We start from the raw sequence: 26,667 nt of genomic DNA, 5'->3' as shown, positions 1-26,667 counted from the left end.
GGACAAAACATTTTAAATATTTGGCTGTAAAGGGGCAGTGACTAATTGCACTTTCAATTATTTTTCTTAAGGAACGGTTGTAACTAGAAAGCTTGAAAAGTTATTAAGAGTCACACGTGCATAATTTATTTATTTATTAACTAGAAATATGTATAAGCAATTGTAAATTTGAGAATTAATAGTATCTGAGGGACGAACAATTTTAAGTAATTATGAGCTCAGAGATATAGCATTGACTATTAATATATAAATTAAGGTTTGATTGTTCAGCATTTTAAAACACCATCTACAGCACACAACTAGATTATTTGTGCTGGAATAGGGGCAACTGTGTGTCTTAAGACTCCGCTCCACAGCAGCTAGTTGGGTCCACGTGGGCCAAATGATCGGCTGGGAGGATGAGAAAAATGACTTTACAATAATGTTTTTTCTGGCCAAAGAATTGTTTTCGGCACAACTAATTTTTAATTACCAATTAACAACAATTATAAAAGCTTTCTTTATTTTTTGTAAAACCTTTTGCAGCAAACCAAAACACCAAATAACAAAAGGATACTGTCTCTGAATCTTTTGGGTGAGAGCAAGGATTTAAGGTAAACTTCCCTTGAGAAGCATTAGTTAATAAAATACTTTCCACTTAGGAAACAATATATACTGAAAGATTAAAACTTTTGGCTTCTTGTAAAGAAGCAGAAACAATAAACATTTTTCTTACATAATGTAAAGTTATATTAGCCATACATAGAGGCAAAATTTTCTAGTGATTACCAGTTTACTAGAAGCAAAAATCTTTGAATTTAAGCATTATTTTAAACATCTGAATAGATCTGTAACACTGTTAAAAAGAAATTTTCTTGAACACAGGGAAAAACTTTTTTAGGCATTGTTTGCAAAACAAAAGAAAGGGCCACAAGCCGCTCTGGGACTGCCCAGAGCCCTGTATTGACTCAAAGGTAAAATACTTTTTAATCTGAGCATTAATCTTAAATTTGCAATCAAACTGCAAGCTGCAGTCAATGGAACAATGGCAGTTTTAACCATAATTTTTAAGTTTTTGTGCAAGGTTAGGATAATATCTACAACTTTGGGAAAGCAAAACCTATGTTTAAAACAATTTATCACTGTTAAAATCAATATTAGAAGCATTACTATCATATTACGAAGTTTGGATATCAATTAATACCTATGAATACCTATTAAAGCAAGCTTTAACGCTTTAATAAAGAGGCATTGCTTTATATCTTATCTTAAATTTTACTATTTAGGATAGGAACCACATTAATCATTATCTAAACTAGAAATATCTTAAGATACTCAGCCTCTAGGGCTGCCTTAGGCCACGTGTCGGAAGGACTCTAAACTTGAGTTATCAAATTTAACATTAACCATCTGTAGCAATGTAACAATTATTAATTTTAACCAACAACTTATGAGCTGAATGCGAAAACATGCAGAGCACATTTTTAATAAAGAACCCAATGAAACAGTTAATTTTAGACCAATCAGAGAATATTAATCTTTGTTGCTACAATCATAGAATAAAAAAGCACTTTACCATTGTCAAACACATTAATCATGAACCATTTATCAGATTCGAAACTAAGAGGCTGTGTACTCGCTGCTTTTTCTTAAAACGAACATTTTTTCCATCAGGGGTCCTCCTGCCACGTGTCTGGTTTTTGGCTGAAACACGTGGCAGCTCTCGGCCTTGCAGATAAAGTTTTTTATACCATTTTTATTATCCAACATAAAACATAGAACATTCATTCATACAGACTGGACACGAACATACATGAATTGAACACGAGAACAGATTGGTGTACCAGACATAAACAAGACACAAAATGGGGCAGAGTACTCCTGCTATTTGGGACAATTTCCTCCCTCATGATGTATTTTTATAACTGCGGCAATCTGCCTGTATTAATTTCCTTTTAATAAACCCTTTCCTTTCTCACACCTAACAATGTAGCTTTTTTCTAGCCACGGCCTACCGCCTGTGCCTAGCTCCTCTTAAGCTTCACTGCTGAACCTAAGTGAACCAGCGCTCGGGCTTAACGCTGTCTCAGCTTAGCCCATACCTTCTCTGGTATGAATTTCCTTTATCCTTAAGCAACTCCTGAAAACTAAACACAATCGCCTGATCTATGATTTTGAACCCTTCTTTCTTCCACCTAAGCAGTTTTCTAAAAAACTGCGGCACACCGCCTGTCTCCGTATCTAGTTCCGATTTACGAACTGCTGACCCCAAGCAGAACCAGTGTTGGGTCAGCACTGCTTCAAACTTGTTCGTATCTTACCGCATCCTCAGCAACACTTTACAAAACTGAAATTTTTTAGGCTAGCGCTAGCATGTGTACCTGTCCGTTGCTCTGATGCTCCTCCAATACGAAGATTCTTTCCTTTCTTGTGGAGCTCCACACAGCAGTCGTTTCTCTTAACATCCCTCTGCCATTCTTCAGGTCCCAGTTCTGGCGCCAACTGTTGCGGCCCGCCCGCGGTCCACAACACGAACGGTTCAACTGAGAATGGCAGTTCCCTGCAAAGAGAGGAATCTAGACGGGGAGGAAGAAACAATGGAGTCAAGACAACATTCGGATCAAGACTCAATTTAATATTTCCAGACACTCAGTTTATAAAGGAAGGGGGAGGGAACCCAATTTCCCGCCAAGTAACTCAGGGTCCAGTAGCAGGACGAACACGTGTGTGCCTCCAGGCAGCAAGGGCAGGTTCCAGCAGTGGGCGTGGCAGGACGAATGAGCCGGTAGCTCCACCCTTGAGCAGGCAGGTTCCAGGCTGGGGGGAAGGGAGGCCACACATAACTACTGTTTCTCTACTGACAGGTTAATTTAAAGCAAGCATTCTCAATGTTCATATGAACCTTTCATACATATCTGTTAAGTGGCTGCATTATAGTCCATCCAGTAGCAGGACAGAGATGACAGAGTCTTGTCAGCAGCTGCATTGCCTCCCTTTATCCTTTGATAGGCTTATGTTTAATTAATTATACAGACCCTCTACTATCCCACTCTGAGATGCTGACATCCTTTCCTTTTCTAGACCCTATTTTCCCAAGCCCTTGCCACAAGCTCATGTTTTGGGAAGGCACAGCAGTCAGCTAGCTGGTCTGTTTATCTACCTTGGGCACTCCTGGCACTCAGATTTAGACAAACAGGTGCTGGGAGACTGAGAATAAGGCCTCAAAATAACCCACTCAAGATTGTACCTAGCTTTACGATTCTACAAGAGGAAGCTAGCCAGGCGACAGGAGGATTAACAATAAAGGATTTAAAGACCTTCACTAAATAAAAAGAACACAAGCTATTCTCGAGGAGGCCTCCTGAGTCTTCATTGAATTTAAGTGCTACATGTAAAGTCAGGTTTATCTTTATGGGTTTTCAGTCATTTTCCTCCCATAGCTCTCCTCATTCCTGTAACAGTGCTCTTGGCTCAGTAACACATAGCATTCTACACACCTGCCTGTCCTTGTCCCATTTGGACTGGATGGAGGACACCATACCTAAGCTCTAGACTAGGCAGCCAGAAAAGTCTCCCTTTTGAGAGGTGTATGTGTGTGTGTGTGTGTGTGTGTGTGTGTGTGTGGTATTGTACTTTGAAAGTCAATTTTGATCTGTGGCCTGTGTCTCATTTTTTTTCCTTGCTAATTTGCAATGTCATCCAGACAGGAAGACACCTTAGATCATAGTCTCATGAAAAATTATCTCTTTGAAAGAGCCTTCCTTATTGGATATTTCTTCTTTCTTAGCAAAGACATTTCACAAGGACTCATGTGTACTCCTATTTAATCATTAGAACAAATTGGAGGTTGACCTTGTTACCTTTGTTTCTGTAGGAGAGCTGCAGCCTAGGGAGATGCCCTGACACAGCTAAGGGACACACGGCTAGCAAGCAGAGTGTTCAGGTTCAGACCAACTAAAAGGCGCACTGCGAGTCACCTTGGCTTTTGAGCACACACAATCTCTTTGGAAGTTACAAGTGTCATGCTTGTGCTGCTGTACAGAATACCTGAGACTTGGTAGCCTTTTAAATACAAAAACTTGTTTCTTATATTCTGCAGGCAAGAAGGGCCAAGATTAAGGTGCTGGTATCTGGTGTATCCTCATGTGGCAGGAGCATCCAACCTTTTAACATTGTCAAATGGCAATCATTTACATGTGTGTCGGGCCACTTTCACAGCTCTTGTGAGACAAAGGAGGCCTGAAGGTCAGACATGTTTGGAGAGAATATGAATGCTCTGTCCTCACATGTAAAATAGAGCAAAGCCATGTTTATAGGATTTTTCTTTTTTTTTATGACATTAATTCCTGCATGGGTTGCTGCCCTCATGGCCTAATAACTTCCAACATTGCTGCTCTGGTGACCAAGCTCCCAGCACAAGAATTTTGGGCAGTGAATTTTTCTGCACTAAGAGACTAGTAACTGATCTGAGAGTCTCAGCTTCTCCTCTCCTCAAATCTTCATTTTCTCCACACCCAAAATTTACCAGAGCTGAACAGAGAGGACTATTAACGTCTACGTATAGTTCCTCCCATAACCAGGAGTCCTGCCTGAGGATGTACCTGTGATCTTCTAGGGGGAAATTCCCAACCAATCAGATTCCCCAGGTGTGGTTATTTGAATAAAAATGCCCTAAATACTTTCATATACTTGAATGCTTAGTCATTATGGAGTGGCATTATTTGAAAGGATTAGGAGGTGTGGCATTGCCGGAGTAGGTGTGGCCTTGTTGGAGGAAATGTGTCACTGGGGGTGGGCTTTGAGGTTTCAAAAGCCCAAGCCATGCCCAGTGGCTCTCTCTTTCTTCTTGTAGATCTGGATGTAGATCTCTCAGCTACCATGTCTGCCTGTGTGCCACCATGTTCCGCACCATAATTTAAATGGACTAAGTCTCTGCAACTGTAAGTTAGCCTCAACTAAGTACCTTCTTTTTTTTTTTTTTATACTAATTCTTTTTTTTTTTTTTAAGATTTATTTATTGATTATATGTAAGTACACTGTAGCTGTCTTCAGACACTCCAGAAGAGGGAGTCAGATCTCGTTACGGATAGTTGTGAGCCACCATGTGGTTTCTGGGATTTGAACTCCGGACCTTCGGAAGAGCAGTAGGGTGCTCTTACTTACTGAGCCCAGTACTTTCTTTTTATAAGAGCTGCCATGGTAATGTTGTCCCTTCAAAACAATAGAACATTTAGAACATTGACTAAGACACTTGGGATGTTATTTGGGTAACTATATCTTTTAAAAGATGATTGGCAGGTGAACCTGATGCATTTGACCTGTACATTAGTTGTGTTAGGTAGGCAGAAACCAATGAGCCCTGTTTACCTTTTAAATTATTTAAAAGTAACTTTTTTTATTCTTTGAAAGTTCTGAACATTTATGCAATGTATATTGATCATATCCATCTACCACTGTCTCTTTCCAGCTTCCCCTGATGTCCCTACCTCATCTCTTCCCCCACCAGCTTCATGTCCTTTAATGTTTATATTTTGTTATTAATAATGCTCCACGACTGATTAGTGCTGCTCATGCTCACAAGAGTGTGTGGCCATCCACGAGGTATGGGCAACCTACCAGATCTCCTCCTCTATCCATCCTGAAGTTTGGTTGGTTTGACCTCGTGCAGTTATCCAAACTGGTGTGAGTTTCTTTGTGCAGCAGCCATGCTGTGTCCAGAGTCAGCATTTCATAGCCCCCTGCTCCTGTGGCTGCTGGCTCTTACATTCTTTCCATCTTAATCTTCAGTGACATTTCCTGAACCTGGAACGTGGCAGTTGGTACACATGACCCATTCACAACTAAGCAATGAGTTACTTATACTCAGCATTTCGAGTAGTTGTTCATCGTCACATCATTAACCACTACCCAGTGGAAAAAAAAAGAGGAGCTTCTTTTTTTTTTTTTTTTTTTTTTTTTTTTTAGCAGTTGGTTTTCTTTTTTTTTTGATTTTTAATATTTTTATTACATATTTTCCTCAATTACATTTCCAATGCTATCCCAAAAGTCCCCCATAGCGCCCCCCACTTCCCTACCCACCCATTCCCATTCTTTTGGCCCTGGCATTCCCCTATATTGGGGCATATAAAGTTTGCAAGTCCAATGGGCCTCTCTTTCCATTGATGGCCGACTAGGCCATCTTTCGATACATATGCAGCTAGAGACAAGAGCTCCGGGGTTCTGGTTAGTACATCATGTTGTTCCAACAATAGGGTTGCAGATCCCTTTAGCTCCTTGGGTACTTTCTCTAGCTTGTCCATTGGGAGCCCTGTGATACATCCAATAGCTGACTGTGAACATCCACTCCTGTGTTTGCTAGGCCCTGGCATCGTCTCACAAGAGACAGCTATATTTGGGTCCTTTCAGCAAAATCTTGCTAGTGTATGCAATGGTGTCAGCGTTTAGAAGCTGATTATGGGAAGGATCCCTGGATACGGCAGTCTCTAAATGGTCCATCCTTTCATCACAGCTACGAACTTTGTCTCTGTAACTCCTTCCCTGGGTGTTTTGTTCCCAATTCTAAGAAGGTGCACAGTGTCCACACTTTGGTCTTCATTCTTCTTGAGTTTCATGCGTTTATCAAATTGTATCTTATATCTTGGGTATCCTAAGTTTTGGGCTAATATCCACTTATCAGTGAATACATATTGTGTGAGTTCTTTTGTGATTGTGTTATTTCACTCAAGATGATGCCCTCCAGGTCCATCCATTTGGCTAGGAATTTCATAAATTCATTCTTTTTAATAGCTGAGTAGTACTCCATTGTGTAAATGTACCATAATTTCTGTATCCATTCCTCTGTTGAGGGACATCTGGGTTCTTTCCAGCTTCTGGCTATTATAAATAGGGCTGCTATGAACATAGTGGAGCATGTGTCCTTTTTACCGGTTGGGACATCTTCTGGATATATGCCCAGGAGAGGTATTGCTGGATCCTCCGGTAGTACTATGTCCAATTTTCTGAGGATCCGCCAGACTGATTTCCAGAGTGGTTGTACAAGCTTGCAATCCCACCAACAATGGAGGAGTGTTCCTCTTTCTCCACATCCTCGCCAGCATCTGCTGTCACCTGAATTTTTGATCTTAGCCATTCTGACTGGTGTGAGGTGGAATCTCAGGGTTGTTTTGATTTGCATTTCCCTGATGATTAAGGATGTTGAACATTTTTTCAGGTGTTTCTCTGCCATTCGGTATTCCTCAGGTGAGAATTCTTTGTTCAGTTCTGAGCCCCATTTTTTAATGGGGTTATTTGACTTTCTGGAGTCCACCTTCTTGAGTTCTTTATATATATATTGGATATTAGTCCCTTATCTGATTTAGGATAGGTGAAGATCCTTTCCCAATCTGTTGGTGGTTTTTTTGTCTTATTGATGGTGTCTTTAGCCTTGCAGAAGCTTTGCAGTTTCATGAGGTCCCACTTGTCAATTCTCGATCTTACAGCACAAGCCATTACTGTTCTATTCAGGAATTTTCCCCCTGTGCCCATATCTTCAAGGCTTTTCCCCACTTTCTCCTCTATAAGTTTCAGTGTCTCTGGTTTTATGTGAAGTTCCTTGATCCACTTAGACTTGACCTTAGTACAAGGAGATAGGAATGGATCGATTCGCATTCTTCTACATGTTAACAACCAGTTGTGCCAGCACCATTTGTTGAAAATGCTGTCTTTCTTCCACTGGATGTTTTTAGCTCCCTTGTCGAAGATCAAGTGACCATAGGTGTGTGGGTTCATTTCTGGGTCTTCAATTCTATTCCATTGGTCTATTTGTCTGTCACTATACCAGTACCATGCAGTTTTTATCACAATTGCTCTGTAGTAGAGCTTTAGGTCAGGCATGGTGATTCCACCAGAGGTTCTTTTATCCTTGAGAAGAGTTTTTGCTATCCTAGGTTTTTTGTTATTCCAGATGAATTTGCCGATTGCACTTTCTAATTCGTTGAAGAATTGAGTTGGAATTTTGATGGGGATTGCATTGAATCTGTAGATTGCTTTTGGCAAGATAGCCATTTTTACAATGTTGATCCTGCCAATCCATGAGCATGGGAGATCTTTCCATCTTCTGAGATCTTCTATAATTTCTTTCTTCAGAGATTTGAAGTTTTTATTATACAGATCTTTCAGTTCCTTAGTTAGAGTCACGCCAAGATATTTTATATTATTTGTGACTATTGAGAAGGGTGTTGTTTCCCTAATTTCTTTCTCAGCCTGTTTATTCTTTGTGTAGAGAAAGGCCATTGATTTGTTTGAGTTAATTTTATATCCAGCTACTTCACCGAAGCTGTTTATCAGGCTTAGGAGTTCTCTGGTGGAATTTTTAGGGTCACTTATATATACTATCATATCATCTGCAAAAAGTGATATTTTGACTTCATCTTTTCCAATTTGTATCCCTTTGATCTCCTTTTGTTGTCGAATTGCTCTGGCTAGGACTTCAAGTACAATGTTGAATAGGTATGGAGAAAGTGGACAGCCTTGTCTAGTCCCTGATTTTAGAGGGATTGCTTCAAGCTTCTCACCATTTACTTTGATGTTGGCTACTGGTTTGCTGTAGATTGCTTTTATCATGTTTAGGTATGGGCCTTGAATTCCTGATCTTTCCAAGACTTTTATCATGAATGGGTGTTGGATCTTGTCAAATGCTTTTTCCGCATCTAAGGAGATGACCATGTGGTTTTTGTCTTTGAGTTTGTTTATATACTGGATTACGTTGATGGATTTCCGTATATTGAACCATCCCTGCATCCCTGGGATGAAACCTACTTGGTCAGGATGGATGATTGTTTTGATGTGTTCTTGGATTCGGTTAGCAAGAACTTTATTGAGGATTTTTGCATCAATATTCATAAGGGATATTGGTCTGAAGTTTTCTATCTTTGTTGGGTCTTTTTGTGGTTTAGGTATCAGAGTAATTGTGGCTTCATAGAATGAGTTGGGTAGAGTACCTTCTGTTTCTATTTTGTGGAATAGTTTGTGAAGAACTGGGATTAGATCTTCTTTGAAGGTCTGATAGAACTCTGCACTAAACCCATCTGGTCCTGGGCTTTTTTTAGTTGGGAGCCTATTAATGACTGCTTCTATTTCTTTGGGGGATATAGGGCTGTTTAGATCATTAACCTGATCTTGATTCAACTTTGGTACCTGGTATCTGTCTAGGAACTTCTCCATTTCATCCAGGTTCTCCAGTTTTGTTGAGTATAGCCTTTGGTAGAAGGATCTGATGGTGTTTTGGATGTCTTCAGGATCTGTTGTTATGTCTCCTTTTTCATTTCTGATTTTGTTAATTAGGATGCTTTCCCTGTGCCCTCTAGTGAGTCTGGCTAAGGGTTGATCTATCTTGTTGATTTTCTCAAAGAACCAGCTCCTTGATTGGTTGATTCTTTGAATAGTTTTTCTTGTTTCCACTTGGTTGATTTCACCCCTGAGTTTGATTATTTCCTGCCGTCTACTCCTCTTGGGTGAATTTGCTTCCTTTTGTTCTAGTGCTTTTAGGTGTGTTGTCAAGCTGCTAATGTGTGCTCTCTCTAGTTTCCTTTTGGAGGCACTCAGAGCTATGAGTTTTCCTCTTAGAAATGCTTTCATTGCGTCCCATAAGTTTGGGTATGTTGTGGCTTCATTTTCATTGAACTCTAAAAAGTCCTTAATTTCTTTCTTTATTCCTTCCTTGACCAAGGTATCATTGAGAAGAGTGTTGTTCAGTCTCCACGTGAAGGTTGGCTTTCTATTATTTATTTTGTTATTGAAGATCAGCCTTAGTCCATGGTGATCTGATAGGATGCATGGTACAATTTCAATATTTTTGTATCTGTTGAGGCCTGTTTTGTGACCAATTATGTGGTCAATTTTGGAGAAGGTACCATGAGGTGCTGAGAAGAAGGTATATCCTTTTGTTTTAGGATAGAATGTTCTGTAGATATCTGCCAGATCCATTTGATTCATAATTTCTCTTAGTTTCTCTGTGTCCCTGTTTAGTTTCTGTTTCCATGATCTGTCCATTGGTGAAAGTGGTGTGTTGAAGTCTCCCACTATTATTGTATGAGGTGCAATGTGTGCTTTGAGATTTACTAAAGTTTCTTTAATGAATGTGGCTGCCTTTGTATTTGGAGCATAGATATTCAGGATTGATAGTTCCTCTTGGAGGATTTTACCTTTGATGAGTATGAAGTGTCCCTCCCTGTCTTTTTTGATGACTTTGGGTTGGAAGTCAATCTTATCAGATATTAGAATGGCTACTCCAGCTTGTTTCTTCATGCCATTTGATTGGAAAATTGTTTTCCAGCCTTTCATTCTGAGGTAGTGTCTATCCTTTTCTCTGAGATGAGTTTCCTGTAAGCAGCAAAATGTTGGGTCTTTTTTGTGTAGCCAGTTTGTTAGTCTATGTCTTTTTATTGGGGAGTTGAGTCCATTGATATTAAGAGATATTAAGGAAAAGTAATTGTTGTTTCCTGTTATTTTTGTTGTTAAAGTTGGCATTTTGTTCTTGTGGCTGTCTTCTTTTAGGTTTGTTGAGGGATTACCTTCTTGTTGTTTCTAGGGCGTGGTTCCTGTCCTTGTATTGGTTTTTTTCTGTTATTATCCTTTGAAGGGCTGGATTCGTGGAGAGATAATGTGTGAATTTGGTTTTGTCGTGGAATACTTTGGTTTCTCCATCTATGTTAATTGAGAGTTTGGCTGGGTATAGTAGCCTGGGCTGGAATTTGTGTTCTTTTAGTGTCTGTATAACATCCGTCCAGGATCTTCTGGCTTTCATAGTCTCTGGTGAAAAATCTGGTGTAATTCTGATAGGCTTGCCTTTATATGTTACTTGGCCTTTTTCTCTTACTGCTTTTAGTATTCTATCTTTATTTAGAGCATTTGTTGCTCTGATTATTATGTGTCGGGAGGTATTTCTTTTCTGGTCCAGTCTATTTGGAGTTCTGTAGGCTTCTTGTATGTTCATGGGCATCTCTTTCTTTAGATTTGGGAAGTTTTCTTCTATAATTTTGTTGAAGATGTTTGCTGGTCCTTTGAGTTGAAAATCTTCATTCTCATCCACTCCTATTATCCGTAGGTTTGGTCTTCTCATTGTGTCCTGTATTTCTTGGATGTTTTGAGTTAGGATCTTTTTGCATTTTACATTTTCCTTGATTGTTGTGCCGATGTTCTCTATGGAATCTTCTGCACCTGAGATTCTCTCTTCCATCTCTTGTATTCTGTTGTTGATGCTCGTATCTATGGTTCCAGATTTCTTTCTTAGGGTTTCTATCTCCAGTGTTGCCTCATTTTGGGTTTTCTTTATAGTGTCTACTTCCCTTTTTAGGTCTAGTATGGTTTTGTTCATTTCCATCATCTGTTTGGATGTGTTTTCCTGTTTTTCTGTAAGGACTTCTACCTGTTTGATTATGTTATCCTGTTTTTCTTTAAGGATTTGTAACTCTTTAGCAGTGTTCTCCTGCAATTCTTTAAGGGATTTTTGTGCTTCCTCTTTAGTGTCTTCTGCCTGTTTAGCAGTGTTCTCCTGTATTTCTTTAAGTGTGTTATTAAAGTCCTTCTTGAAGTCCTCTACCATCATCAGGAGATATGCTTTTAGATCCGTGTCTAGCTTTTCAGGTGTGTTGGGGTGCCCTGGACTGGGCGAAGTGGGGGTGCTGGGTTCTGATGATGGTGAGTGGTCTTGGTTTCTGTTAGTAAGATTATTACGTTTACCTTTCGCCATCTGGTAATCTCTGGGGTTAGTTGTTATCGTTGTCACTGTTTAAAGATTGGAGCAGAAGCTGTGTTCCACTCACCAGCAGTCTCTAAATCCTGCGGCGGGGGTCCTGGGTAGCTGATGGTACCCCGGTGCTGGTCCAGCCGGAAGAGGCCTGTGGTCCTACTCAGGCCGGTTTTCTGCTTCCCTAACTAATGCAGTCTCTGGTCCCGCGCGCAATTGGATTGGAGCAGAAGCTGTGCTCCACTCACCAGAAGTCTTAAGATCCTGTGGCGGGTGTTGTGGGTAGCTGGCGAGTGTCAGCCGACCCTGCGCCCCAGCTGCCCTGGTGCTTTTCTGAGCGGAAGAGGCTTGTGGCCCTATGTAGGCCGGATTTCTCTGTCTGAGGAGCTTCTTTGATCAAAGAGCAGCAGCGGCATGTATCTAAGAGTATGGACATACATATTTAGGTTATAGTTTGACACAATGTCCATTTAGCCAAATACATCCTCCCTTAGGGCCTATGAACACTCCAGTTGTGTGTGTGTGTGTGTGAGTATGTATGTATGTATGTATGTATGTATGTATGTATGTATGTATGTGTGTGTGAGTGTGTGTGTGTGTGTGTGTGTGTGTTTCTCCTAGGTTTATAGTACCAGGAGTGAAATCTCCTCTGGAGCAGATCTTATATCTAAGCAGAAAGCAGTTGCTTATCCCCATAACAATAACTACACCATTCCATCAGTAGGCAGATGTTATAGCATGCAGGGTACAGTGCTGGGTTAGAACACTGATGTCTCTTTTTCCCCAGCTTCATGCACAGCACCTCTGGCACTTTGTATGTGAGCCAGCAGGGAGAGTTTCTTGGTTGGCTTGAGGTTGGTTTCTCTGTCTTGTATCCAAAGCAAGCAGTGTCTTCTGTAACAGTGTCTTACTATCTTGTTATAGTGGGCACCCAAGAGCAATAGCAATAGCTTGTATTGTTTAGAATGCCTTTGGGACTTCCTGAACAATAACTCCTAGGGAATTATCTGCTGTCTGGCACTGAGATTTTCATTTAGTCACTGAAATGTTTTGGTGACAATATTGTTTAACTCTCTCTCTCTCTCTCTCTCTCTCTCTCTCTCTCTCTCTCTCTCTCATCTATCTATCTATCTATCTATCTATCTATCTATCTATCTATCTATCTATCTATCATCTATCTATTTATCTGTCTATTTATCTCCAGTTGTCTGCAGCTGGAGATCAGATGACAACTTGCAAGAGTCAGTTCTGTCCTTCCACCATGTGGCTCCCAGTGATCAAACTCAGGTCATAAAGGTTTGCAGCAGGTGTTTTACCCACACAGTGAGTCTTATCTCACTGGCCAGACCTTTGAAAGCAAATTTTTTATCCTATGCAGTCACTAGCTCAAAATGAACGCTATTATAATATGATAATTAATTAAAAACAAAGAGAATTGATCAATGTAACTCAGGCATGGTGATGTATGCCTATTATCCTGGTTCTCAGGAGGCTGAGCCAATAGGGTGGAGCATAAGGCAAGCTTAGGCTGCAGAGTGAACCTCCATCTCACAAAATCAAAAGGCAGGGATGTAGCATTAGGTTTATTCTTCAGCATTGAAGGAAAAGAGCATAGCTAAGCTCCAATATTTAGATACATATATGTATGCATATATTCATATGTGTGCATGTGTGTGTGAGAGTGAGAGAGCGAGAGAGCGAGAGAGCGAAAGAGAGAAAGAGAGGGAGAGGGAGAGGGAGAGGGAGAGGGAGAGGGAGAGGGAGAGGGAGAGGGAGAGGGGGAGAGAGAGAGAGAGAGAGAGAGAGAGAGAGAGAGAGAGAGAGAGAGAGAGAGAGAGAGAGAGAGAGAGAGAGAGAGAGAGAGATGGTACTGTTGCTAAAGGTATAATTCAGTAAGTTGGCTAAATTTAATCAATACCAAATAAAGGATAAGGAGGTGGCTATGCCAAACCCATATGGTTGATATGACTATTTTGTATTTTTAGTAGTTACATAAATCAACATTTAAGTCATTAGTTTAGAAAATAGTAAATTAAAATAATAGTGGTGCATTTGCTTCTGGCAGCCCTGAGCTCCTCAGCCATGGGTGACTGGACAGATACCTAGTGCAGGGCATGTGTTTTCCCCGATAGAAAACAAGGTTTTCAATCTAGTTAGAGAGTGGATGGCTATGCCAACATAACACCTTCATGCTGCTGCTACACTCATGCTGTCCTGGTTTTTCTCTGGCTCCAAATAACCTAGTAACTAACTGTTGATCTCAGTCCCCAGTACTCTTAAATCTTACTTATGAGCATTAACCCGGATCCCCGTGGCAAAGCCCTTCCTTCTCAACCTCCCATCCTTTACAGGGGCATTTTATTTCTAGAGGAGAATAGAATCATTGAAGTGGCATTCTTTCTCTACAAGACTGGTTCTGTGGTTTTTTTTTTTTTTTTTTTTTTTTGTTGTTGTTGTTTTGTTTTTTTGCACAGGACTAGTTCCTTCTGCAGTATCTTGGGCAAGTGAGGCTAGCAAAAACATGTTTAAGAAAGCAAGTCCCATCAAGCATTGTCTTGTAGGTCTTGGAGTCATGGATAAAGAACTTGCAGGAGACAATCAATATTCAAGATTTCTCCCCTGCCATTCCCACAGCTAAAGACAGTATCTACCTCTCTCCACAACTTCTTTTTTTGGACAATCTTTTCAGAAATTTTACTTCTGGTTGTTTCAGTCCTTGATTTGGGTAAGTAAAATCCCACTGCTACTGAAATTGTCACATGAATTTGGAGCAGTGTAAAAACAGGTGTCAGATAGATCTCAGCAAATGCTGGCTTGGCTCTGATGCGGGCAAGTGGCTGGTCTAGCATAGATTGTCATGGATCAGCAAGGATCATGGGCTGGCAATGGACATGGAAATGGAGCAGGGATGATGAAGCCATCAGGCTACAAAGGAAGTACTAAGGACAGCTCAGGCCAGCACAGAGAAGCCCTCTGAGCTGTTCTTGGCTGAATTTCATCAACACCGGAGAAAGGATGAGGGGGTGGCTTGTACCTACCCATATGGTTGATGTGGCTTTTTAGTATTTGTATTTTCTTACATAAATCTATATTTGAGTTATGACTTTAGAAAATGATAAATTAAAAGCTCCCTTGAGAATATTGCTTTAAGGGGACTCTTGAGGGATCTTGATGTTTTATAGTCACAACATTGTTTGCTAGAGTGGGCAGAGAAAGGACCCATCTGCCTTGCAGAAGGATAATGGTGCTTCATTCCTTTGAATGCTGTGTGCTTGCTCCAACATCTATTACTTCACCAAAGTGCTTATCACTATGGTTACCTCAGTACCATCTGATAGTTCCTTGAAGATTACTCAATGTTTGAAATCCTTTTTCTGAACAGGCAGTCTTCATCTTCATTCATAGCTCTTAGTATCATTGTCCTTGGACGGACGTCCTTGAAGCACTCTCTTTTTTTAATCTTCTGTGGCCATCTTATCTTTGGATTCTCCGCCTTCCACTGTGAAAGGGGGTCTTCTTCCTTTACTGAGCTGTTAAACATTAGGATGATTAAAAATAGGCATCTGCCGGGCGGTGGTGGCACACGCCTTTAATCCCAGCACTCGGGAGGCAGAGGCAGGCGGATTTCTGAGTTCGAGGCCAGCCTGGTCTACAAAGTGAGTTCCAGGACAGCCAGGGCTACACAGAGAAACTCTGTCTCGAAAAACCAAAAAAAAAAAAAAAATAGGCATCAAAAAAAAAAAAAAAGGCATCATTTTCTGCAGCTGGTATTTGTTGACTGTCATAAAGTAAGTTTGTGGGTCTGTGGTATTTTAAGAGTCAGACAACTTTTAAAGAAATCTCTGAGACCTCAGATAAGGTGGAGCATTTGTACCAAAGGTCAGAGTGCTCATTACAAATGGTCACTGCCATTGTTTGGATGCTAGGATGCACTCCTGAGGCTAAAACTCTTGCCAACCACCACTTGCTTGATCTTGGAAAAAGGGATTCTGACATCTGTGCAGAAACAGACTGAGGCACTGAAAGCAGATATAATGCAGCTACACCAGAGACTGAGGAAAACAATGCAGAGTGGCTTAGCTGCATAAAGGTCCTTCAGAATGGGAGACTTAAAAAAAAAAAGGCCCATCAGTTGTTGTTCCTGCTAATTGTCCCATTATTAACCTTCCAATGACCTCACTAGATTACCACTGTAATATCCCAGTTAGTACTTGAACAAATTTCAGCATGAATATAGTTTTATTTTTTTGATAAATTTATTTTTTTCAAAAAATTTAACATATTCACTCCTTCCTCCACTTCCCCCATTACCACCCTTTCCACCGAAATCTGAGATTACTTCTTTTGTTTCTTCTCTTCTCATCAGATCCAGAAGGCATTGCCCAGTTATTCTTTGGAAAGCAGTCCACCCTGGTTGTTGCTAACCTGCTGGGGAGGTCACATGATTAAAGAAAACTGCCTCTGCCTTTGTCCCTCCTGGCAAGCATAGCTCCTTGGCTTAACGTTTTTAAAAACTAGGCTGAAGGACCAAGTGAGAAATGGATTGCCCACAGTTTCAAGCTCCTCATCTTACATGTTTATGATGGTAAATCAAAGTTGCCTACATTACTTGTTGTAGAATATAAACAAGTGTCAGCCATCTTAGCAAAGAGGTATCATTTGATTTAATTGCAAATTAAAACCATAAACCACCTTAAACAGGGATCTCAAGCTACATCAAATCAATATAATAATTGCAGGAAGGCAATTGAGAGGCGAGGGAAGTTTCCATACGTTGCATATTAACAGAAGCTCGCCCCTATGAGAGATGGTAAGCTTATTAAATGGCAGGCAATTATGGTAAATTGTACTACTGACTAGTTATTTCTTTGAGGATGAACCAGATAGACTGAGTTCTTCACTGTCAGCAGCAACAAAAAGAAGGCCTCTGTCCCTGTAAGGAGGTTGGTAATTCTGTATGTGGACTGGACAAGTTCTTGAATTTTCATAACCAGAAGAAAGAGAATGCTGCTATGCCTACTATTAATGCCTGATGGATTCTCTTGGGATCCAGCAATTCTTTCTTAACAGCCACGACATATTGTGGCTGCTAAATTATGCCAGTGGAATTGATCTGATTGACAGATTCTGAGTCAACTGTGTTTTGTTGAGTCATTCAGAAGATGCTGGCCTTTTATTTAGCCCTGGTGCACAGAGCAGGCATTGGTGGGTTCTTTTGAAGTGACTTTTAAAAATCCTTTTAATATAGTCCTTACGTTTATTTCAGGATGACCTTGGGGGAAAGGAGAAGAGCAATCCCATAATTCCTGTTGTCATGGGATTTGAAAGGCATAAGGGATACCTTTGGTCCCAGACAGTTTGCCTCTATCATCCACAGAAGTCCTGACATAATTTCCTATAGACGTGTACTCCTTTGAGTGTCTGGGAGCTCTGGTTAAAATGCGATTGCCTTTGGGAAGAATGAGCAGATTAAGCAATTAAGAGCTATTAATACTGCAAGGTCAAGTTGGTTCAGGAAGAAGCACCCTTTGTGCCCCTTTGAAATAATACCTGATAGTGAGTCTTGATTAGTTTATCAAATTAGCCAGCTCCCTGGAGTGGAGGGTGTTCCCTGGGTAGGCCTGGGGGAGCGAAGGAAGAGAACAGTCATGGAGTCTCTGAGGGGCTGGCTTCTATTTTCCTCCTTTCCAAGCTTTATTGGGAGAGAGAGGGTAGGGCTTCTCTTCCTTGTTGGATGCTCAGGTGTATGTTTGGAGCCTTAGTCAGCTGTCCGAGGATACTTGTGCTATGGGGCTTCGGTGTGACATGCTCCTGTCTAATTCTCCAGTCTCTGTCTCTCCTTCCCTTCTAGAATACTGACTGCACCACTGAGCCCCCTTTTAGTTTTTTGGTGTTCAGTTGTGGCGGTGTGTGTGTGGGGTTGTTTACTTAAAATTTCTTATTTATTTACAAACTTCTAATTACCATTAAAAGACGAGTTTCATTTTGATGTTTTCACGCATGCATGTGGTTTCCTCATATTTCTCTTTTGTGGTTTGAGTGTGAATGTCTCTCATAGGCAAATATCTATTAGAACACTTAGTCTTCAGTTGTTGGTGCTGTTTGAGGAGGTTTAAGGGAAGATGGCCCCACTGAAGAAAATATGTTACTGGAGGCAGGCTTTGAATATATATGTATATATGCACATGTATTAAATCTAATATATATATTTCAAATCAAGATTTGGATATGAGAGAATATGTGATATTTGCCTTTCTGAACTCTGGCTCATTTTGCTTAGCATGATCTCAGATCTATCCATGTTCCTACAAATGCTATAATTTTGTATAATACTATACTATGGATAAATGCCACATTTTCTTTATCCACTCATCTACTGATGGACACATAGACTGATTCCTTTATTTGGGCTGTTGTGAATAATGAAGTAAGCATGGATGTTCACCTTTGTGTTGCGCTGACTTAGGCCCCCTTGGTACTAAGGAATGGCACATCTGGATCACATGGCAATTCTGTTTTCTGAAGGCTCTCTATCCTGACTTCCCCCACTAATTTACATTCTCCTTGCAGTGCACAAGGATTCCTTTCCCCAGCACCTTCCCAAGCGTTTTGTTGTTGTTGTTCATTATTTTGATGATAGCTAATCTGATTGGGGTGAGATGGAGTTTCATTTTAATTTGCATTTTCAGACGTTTAACATTTACTCAGACAGTTGATGGCTATTATTATTTTTTCTTTCAAAAATTGCCTATACAATTCATTTATTTATTGATCACATAGATGACTTGAGATTTTTTGTGTGTGCTTGTTTGTTTATTTTGAATTCTCTCTATATTATCAGTGTTCTATCCCGAGCTTTTGTCCCCGCCGGCAAGAACACACTCAGGACAACCGGAATCTTCTGCAGCAAAGCTTTATTGCTTACTTCTCAGGAAGATCTCGACCCCAGAAAATGGAGTCCCTTATATAGCACTCAGTCATGACGTTTCAGCACCTGATGTGGCGTGACAGCTCTTGATTCGTTGCTCGCTCATCACACCACTATTACACCCCAAGAATGGGCAGTGACTAGGAGTGAGTTCACTCTCGCACTTGCGCACAAGGCTTGTTTACTAGTTTGTCACAGCGGAGGCCAGCGCCATCTTATAATGGTGATTGCTCGCGGCACGCGCACGGCTCTCCACAGCGATTGTTCGCTGCACGCTGCACGCTGCACGGCTTTCCACATCTCCCCCTTTTTATTTTATTAAATTGAGGCTGGACTAGGTCTGTGTAATTATGCCCATCCGCTGTGGCTCCTGTCTTAGGTCGTTCCTCCAATGTCACAGCCTTTTCCTGTCATAGGGTAACCCTATCGCCACTGGGCCCCGTGTCTTAGGATGATCTGTGCATGAGGAAAGTTGCCCGTCCCTGGATACCGCAGTGCTATGTGACAGTAACTACTAAATGACCTAGGGCGAACTCTACAAAAGAGGCCAGCCACCAATGTCAACTAATTTTTGAGCATAGATAGCCAGATTTCGGGGGAGGCGCCTTGCTCAATGGCAGCAAGTGCTTGAGCTATCACAACCTTGTCACGTGTTTGTTGGGTTCTGAGCTTGCAAACCAACCAGAGCATGAACACAAGTCCACAGCAGGTGGCAACGCCAAATAAACCCACCCCCACCCATTCCTTAAAATAAGAAAATGCAGATGAAATCCAGGAGGAGAGGCCCTCTGTCAATGACAGGTCCACTCGCGTTGAGTTGATCTTTAAAACTGCCACCCTCAGGGCCTCAAGAGTCTCATCGAATCCCTCAGACCAATTTCCTGCAAGATACAAGGAAAGCTGTCTAGACAGATTAGCTGCATAAGTAAAATTTTCATATTGGACACTGGTAATACACAGGGCTTCCAGTTTTCTTTCACAACCCAACTGGGCCATCTGGTATAGAACTCCTATCTGTTCTTCTGCCAAGTCAAGGCGCTGATTCAATATCATCAGCCCTCCCTTTAACTTGGTACTAGCAGAAGTTTGGACAGTGATGGCATCAGCCAGATCTGCTGAAAGCTGATTTAATTTTGTGCCTGATTGAACCGTACTAACCATAGCATACCCTGCAGCTGTAGCAGCAGCTGCACTGGCTGAAATTGCTATGATCACGGCAGCAGTAATTCCAAAATCTCTTTTTTGTCGAAACAGGGATAAGGTGGAGGGTGTTTCCACCGGAACCGGGATCCAACGTGGGATCCGTGCTACCATGGCACGGGTGTTCTTTGTTATGTCCCAACATTGAGAAATCCAACAAGAATCATTGGAACAGACTTCAAATGAATCATTTGAAAGAATAAACAAGAAAGGGGGGTAAACACAGACTGGGGTAGATGGATAATTAATCTGGTTTACCAAAGTTTTATTGAACCCAGTGATCTCTACACTGGTATTAGTATATCCATAAGAATCCTGGGAGGCAGCATGTATTCCCCAATACTGAGCAAATCTTGAGATGCCATTAAAAGAAGCTTTTCCAACTGCTCCTCCCTGGATAAAGATCAAAGGATTGAGTTCTGTACAACTGCCATTGACTCCACAAAGCACCCACTTGTGAAAGGGATGCATTCTAAAGTCCTGTATGAAAAGTCCCTTTTTCATAACAAATTCCTTCTCTGGATCATCTATCATGTTGGGAGAAAAGGAAAAGGTTTTACTCTGATCTGCCCAACGAGTGATGGAGGATTGACAATCAGACCAAGGCAATATCAGCCCTTCATCTTCCAAGCTACAATGAGGGGCTATTTTTGGTTGGTGGGGACGTTCTTTGTCTGAAAAGTTAGGTGGTAGAAATGTACCATTAACCCAAATTGCCTCCTGCCAAAAGGTCCGATTTGTAAAGGTTATATCTGCATTGGAAGTATCTTGGGTTGTGCTTACCCAACCTCCTCGGTGCTCATTAAACTTCCCCAAAGCTCGAGCTGTGAGGTTGATACATTTTCCTGGTCCATTCATTTGAAAACATAAAGAACCCTGTTCTAATAAAGAGCGATTTTCCCCTAATGGTGCTCGGGTGGGATCATAGGGTAGATATGGCAAATCTAATGTTTTATTAGTAGTAAAGAATTTTGGAAAAACTATAGCATTATGGCGAACTGGCATTGGTTTAGGGAAAGTCGAGAGAATGGCCCATCTCTGTTCGCCCCTCATACTAGGAACCTGAGACAAGTTCAGCATTGTCAGGATCAGGAGCAGTCCTCGGGAGGTCAGCATCTTCTGCACCATCCTTGATGAATATCTTGCGGGTGAGTCGTTCCGGCAGCCAAAATGGGTTGTCTTCACTCTGTGGAAAAACACAAACAGCTCCCCTGGATCTTATCAAAATAGGATCCGGGCCTTTCCACAGACCAGTTAAGACATCCTTCCATTTGACCATTTCTTTTGGTCTATCAGGGTCTGAGCTATGTCGATCAGCTGCAGAGCGACCTTGCTCGTCAAGATTCAAAAAATTGAGTGTAAAGAGTGCCATAGATACAGCTACTCTTGGCACTGAGGGCAGAGTCTCATCAACTCCCCTTTTTTGTTTTATGAGATAAGACTTAAGTGTACGGTGGGCACGTTCCACAATGCCTTGTCCTTGAGGATTATAAGGAAGGCCAGTCAAGTGAGTGACATCCATTTGATGACAAAATTGCTGAAATTTAGTAGAGGTATATGCTGGCCCATTATCAGTTTTAAGAATTGTGGGCTTGCCCCAAGCACTCCATGCTTCTAAACAGTGCTGTATAACATGAGAGGCTTTCTCACCTGTTAAAGGTGTAGCAAACATAACACCAGAGCAGGTGTCAATGGAAACATGTAAATATTGATTTCTTCCAAAGGAGGAAATATGAGTGACATCCATTTGCCAGACCTGTAATGGTCTGATGCCTCGGGGGTTTACCCCTACATGAGGAGTAGGCAGAAATTGACAACAGTTTTGACATTGGGTGACAATGTCACGAGCTTCTTTCCTAGTTAAAGTGAAACGGCGGCGTAATGTTTCAGCCGTCACGTGGAAGCGTTTATGAAACTCCCTTGCAGCCTCTGACTGCGAGGACAGAGCAGCAGCCACTATTCTAGTAGCTTTGTCTGCCAAGTCATTTCCATGAGACATGGGGCCAGGAAGGCCAGAATGAGCCCTAACATGAGTAATATACACAAGATGTCTTCTATGTAACAAGGCTGACTGAATTTGCTGAAAAATGTGAGCAAGCTTGCTAGAGGGTCTAATTAAGCCAGCAACTTCAAGCATATTAACTGCATTGACCACATATGAAGAGTCAGATACAATATTGAGCGGTCCCGGAAAAGTTTCAAGGACTTCTAGAACTATCAAACACTCTACAATCTGGGGTGATGTCTCATTATATTGTTTAGATGTTACTTGGCCATTTACTACATATGCACCTATGCCAGATTTGGATCCATCTGTATACACCACTACCCCATCCGGAAGTGGGTGTTTGGCTGTTATTACTGGAAACACTATGGCTTGGCTTAAGGCAAATTGTAAAATTGGATGTTTTGGATAATGATTATCAATTTGTCCTGAATAAGAGGCAACCAAGACTGCCCAATCGTTAGTTGTTGCTGCCAGGGTTTGAACTTGAGCAGAAGTATAAGGTACGATTAGCATATGAGGTTCTTTCCCAAAATAAGTAATAGCTGCTTTTATCCCCCTAAGTGCAAGTTGAGCAATTGCATTAGGATACCACTCAATGATTTTTGCAGGGGAAGCATTAGGATGGACCCACAATAAGGGTCCTTTTTGCCATAAGACTGCTGTTGGTAACTGTGCAGTTTTTAATATGCACAATTCAAATGACTTTGACTCCTCAATGCGTTGTAATTGAGCATCTTGTAAGGCCTTTTCTATCGTTTGTAAAGCTTGACATGCAGCTGGGGTAAGTGCTCTGTGGGAGGAGATGTGGGTATCTCCCTCTAATATGTCAAATAAGGGCTTTAATTCTGCTGATGGAATTTTCAAAAATGGTCTTAGCCAATTAATATCTCCTAGCAATTTTTGGAAATCATTCAAGGTATGTAGTTGATCTTTGCGAATCTCTAATTTTTGAGGAACAATTTTGTCAGGATAAATGAGTGACCCTAGGAAGGCTCCCATTCGAGCAACTTGCACCTTTTCAGTGGCCACCTGCAATCCCCATTGCCCTAACGTTTTTATTAATATAGGGTATGCATCTTGCAATAACTTTGAATTTTTATGGCAAATCAAAATGTCATCCATATAAATTATCACCTGTAATGATGGAAAATGCTCTCTAACTGACTTAAGTGCCAATTGCACATACAGTTGACACATGGTGGGGCTATTCGCCATCCCCTGAGGTAGGACCTTCCATTGGTATCTTTGATCCGGTTCTAAATGATTAATGGCTGGGATGGTAAATGCAAATCTTTGCCTATCTTGAGGGCATAAAGGTATAGAGAAAAAGCAATCTTTAATATCTATAATTATAATTTCCCAATTTTTGGGTAAGGCAGAAAGCAATGGTAGCCCTCGCTGAACTGGTCCAAATAGACGCATTTGTGCATTAATAGCTCTAAGATCATGTAATAAGCGCCATTTGCCAGATTTTTTCTTAATTACGAAAATAGGTGTATTCCAGGGTGAGGTATAGGGCTCTAAATGACCCAAGCGTAGCTGTTCAGAAATTAGTTTTGTAGCTGCTTCTAACTTTTCAGAGGAGAGAGGCCATTGAGGAACCCATACAACTTCCTCTGTAAGCCATGGTATGGGCATGGAGCCCTCAACGGCCCCTAGAAAAAACCCAAACCTTGTCTCCCATTATTACCTTTTTGAGGGATAGGTTCAAGTTTACCCTGCTCTCCTTTCCCTAATCCCCTTCCTTCTTTATAGCCCATTTTCTTCATTATTTGAACAGCTTGTGGCGAGTATTCATTAGTCAAGGTCAGTCCTAGTGCCTGTAAAATGTCTCTCCCCCAGAGATTTACTGGGAGTGGTAAAACATAGGGAGTGAATCGTCCTGTTTGACCTTCAGGAGCTGTCCAGCTCAAAGAACGGGAACTAATAGTGGGACAGGACTGATAACCTAAACCTTGCAAAGAACGTGATGACTGAGTAACGGGCCAAGTTTTTGGCCACCATTGGGAAGACAGGATACTTTTATCTGCTCCTGTGTCTAAAATCCCTTTAAATTGTTTTCCTTCTATAACTAATTCTAAGAATGGCCTGGAGTCAAGAGGCATCACTAAGTAAGCAGAATCATTTCCAGTAGAACCAATCCCTCTGGTAGCTCGAGGGACACCAGAGGAAGGAAAACAGCCATGTAGGCTTGGCAAAATTATTAACTGAGCTATTCTATCCCCTTGTGAAATAGAAAAGACACCCTGAGGACAGGAACAGAGAACTTGAAGTTCCCCTTCATAGTCTTGATCTATGACTCCAGGGTGAACAATAAGACCTTGTAAGGTAAGGGAGGCCCGGCCCAATATTAGGCCAACACTCCCGGATGGCAGAGGTCCTTTATAATCAGTAGGAATAGGCTGTACCCCCATTTGGGGCATTAGCATGAATCGGGTGGTGGTACAGAGGTCCAACCCAGCTGATCCTTCTGTTGCCCTGCGGACTGTGGGGTCCACCTTTTGCCTGTCGAGGTCCCATATGTTTTCGGGCCCTGAGACCTGAGGGCCCTGTACTGGTTTTTTGGAATGGTCTCATTATCTACTGCTTGAGGGAATCCTGGCTGCAGGGGCCTGCCTCGAATGTCCCTGACTGAACGACAATCTCTAGCCCAATGATATCCTTTTCCACACTTAGTACACAGTCCTGGTGCTTTCCTTTTGACAAGGGCTCTACAGTCCTTTTTTAAGTGTCCCGGTTTGCCACAATTATAGCAGAGTTTGAGCTCAGCCATGTCAGGGTGTTTTTGCCCTTGTAGAATGGCAGCTGCTAAACCTGCATTAGTGAGTGGCCCTCCAAGCTCATGGCAAACCTTCAACCAATCCTGCAGTCCCTTGCTCTTTCTAGGTGTAATAGCCGCCCTGCATTCCTGGGTAGCCTGTTCATAGATCAACTGTTCAATTAAAGGCATAGCTGTTTCTGGATCCCCAAAACTTCTCCCTGCCGCTTCTGTCATTCTAGCCACAAAATCTGAGAATGACTCCTGTGCGCCCTGGGTGATCTTGGTCAAATGCCCACTTGCCTCTCCCTTCTTAGAGAGTGCCTTCCATGCCTTAACTGCAGCAGCTGAGATCTGAGCATAAGCTCCCCAATGGTAATTTGTCTGGTTATTAGCGTGTTGTCCCTGACCTATAAGCAACTCAAAAGTCCATGTTCCTTGGTCCCCTTCAACATTGGCATTGGCCCTTGCCTGTGCTTGGCAGGAGTCTTGCCACAAAGCTTTCCATTCTAAATACATTCCCATGTTAGGAGATGCGGCTTTTACTACGGTCATCCAATCGCCGGGGGTCATTGCCAGAGTAGCAAGCCTTTCGACTTGGGCTACAGTAAAGTTGGCATTGACTCCATAGTTACGAACTGACTCTGCTAATTCTTTAATCTGTATATACTCCACTGGGGCATGAACGCGTCCACCCTCTGCGCCTTCGAAGACTGGGAACGCTTGCTGCACTTTTCTCTGTTCCTCTTTTGAAATGAATGAGTCTGATTGATACCTCTGCACGTAGGGCGGAGGTGTACTAGGACCAAGAGGTTGCGGATCTGAAGATCGCATAGTGATTTGACATTTGTCTCTAGCTACTTTTGCTTTCTTTATGTTATTCTGTAACTGATTAGCTCGTCTTTCATCTGGCTGGTATCTTTCTTCCTCTAAGTCTGTCTCCTCAGAGGAGCTAAGTTCCTTATCCAATTCTGAGCTACTGACAGCTAGTGCCTTAAACTCATCTAATGGCGGGTAGAGGCTTCTTTCCTTATGTGCCTCTCCAGTTCTTTCTCTCTTCTTCTCTCCCTTTACATCCCTTTTTCTAATCTCTCCCAAGGCATTCTTTCCTTTGTATCTCTTTTCCTCGGGCTCAAGGCCCGTGGAAAGGCCTAAATTCTTCGGTGCACCTTGTTTCGTCCCAACTTTCAATCTCTCTCCCCACTCTGCCTCTGATAGACTGTCTTGAATTTCGTCCAAAATCTTCTGCCCTGCTTCTACCATCTGCTCACAATCCTCATCTGTTAAGCACGATCTCACCAATTTCCATAACGGCATGACCCCTGCTTTAAGTTTGCCGTTCTTCTGTTCCCTAACTAGATCTCCTTTCAGTTTATCCCAAGAAGTGACAGTTAACGAACCTGAGCAAGCATACCATGGTGCCACACGGTCTACCTCCCTGACAAATGCCTCTATACTCTTAGTGGCGATTTTTAGGCCACACTGCTTCAGGACTGACCTTAACGCCACTACTACAGAGTGAGAAATTCCCATACTGCCGCTATCCAGTCCTGACCGTGACTGAAACTAATCACTGTCCAGGCACTGTCCAGGTGCTGTCCGAGCCTGACTGCGACTGGGAACCAGTCAGCAGTTCCAGCGGTGGAAACAAAACGAAACTGAAAGGGAAAGTGCGATCGCCGTGCAAACAATCATAAGGGCATCTAACTCTGGAGAAATTTCAAGACAATACTTACCTTGCAGAGCTGTAGTGTCCCGCAGTTCTGATTCCGCCCCGCGAACGAGGGATCTTCCTTGCGCCGGTGTGATGGTAGTTCCCGGGTCTTCGGCACCACTTATCCCGAGCTTTTGTCCCCGCCGGCAAGAACACACTCAGGACAACCGGAATCTTCTGCAGCAAAGCTTTATTGCTTACTTCTCAGGAAGATCTCGACCCCAGAAAATGGAGTCCCTTATATAGCACTCAGTCATGACGTTTCAGCACCTGATGTGGCGTGACAGCTCTTGATTCGTTGCTCGCTCATCACACCACTATTACACCCCAAGAATGGGCAGTGACTAGGAGTGAG

The sequence above is a fragment of the Mus caroli genome, unplaced genomic scaffold, assembly GCF_978045245.1.
Source record: "Mus caroli unplaced genomic scaffold, Mus_caroli_1 scaffold_8, whole genome shotgun sequence".
NCBI classification, from domain to species: Eukaryota; Metazoa; Chordata; class Mammalia; order Rodentia; family Muridae; genus Mus; species Mus caroli.
This window is presented reverse-complemented; position numbering follows the sequence as displayed.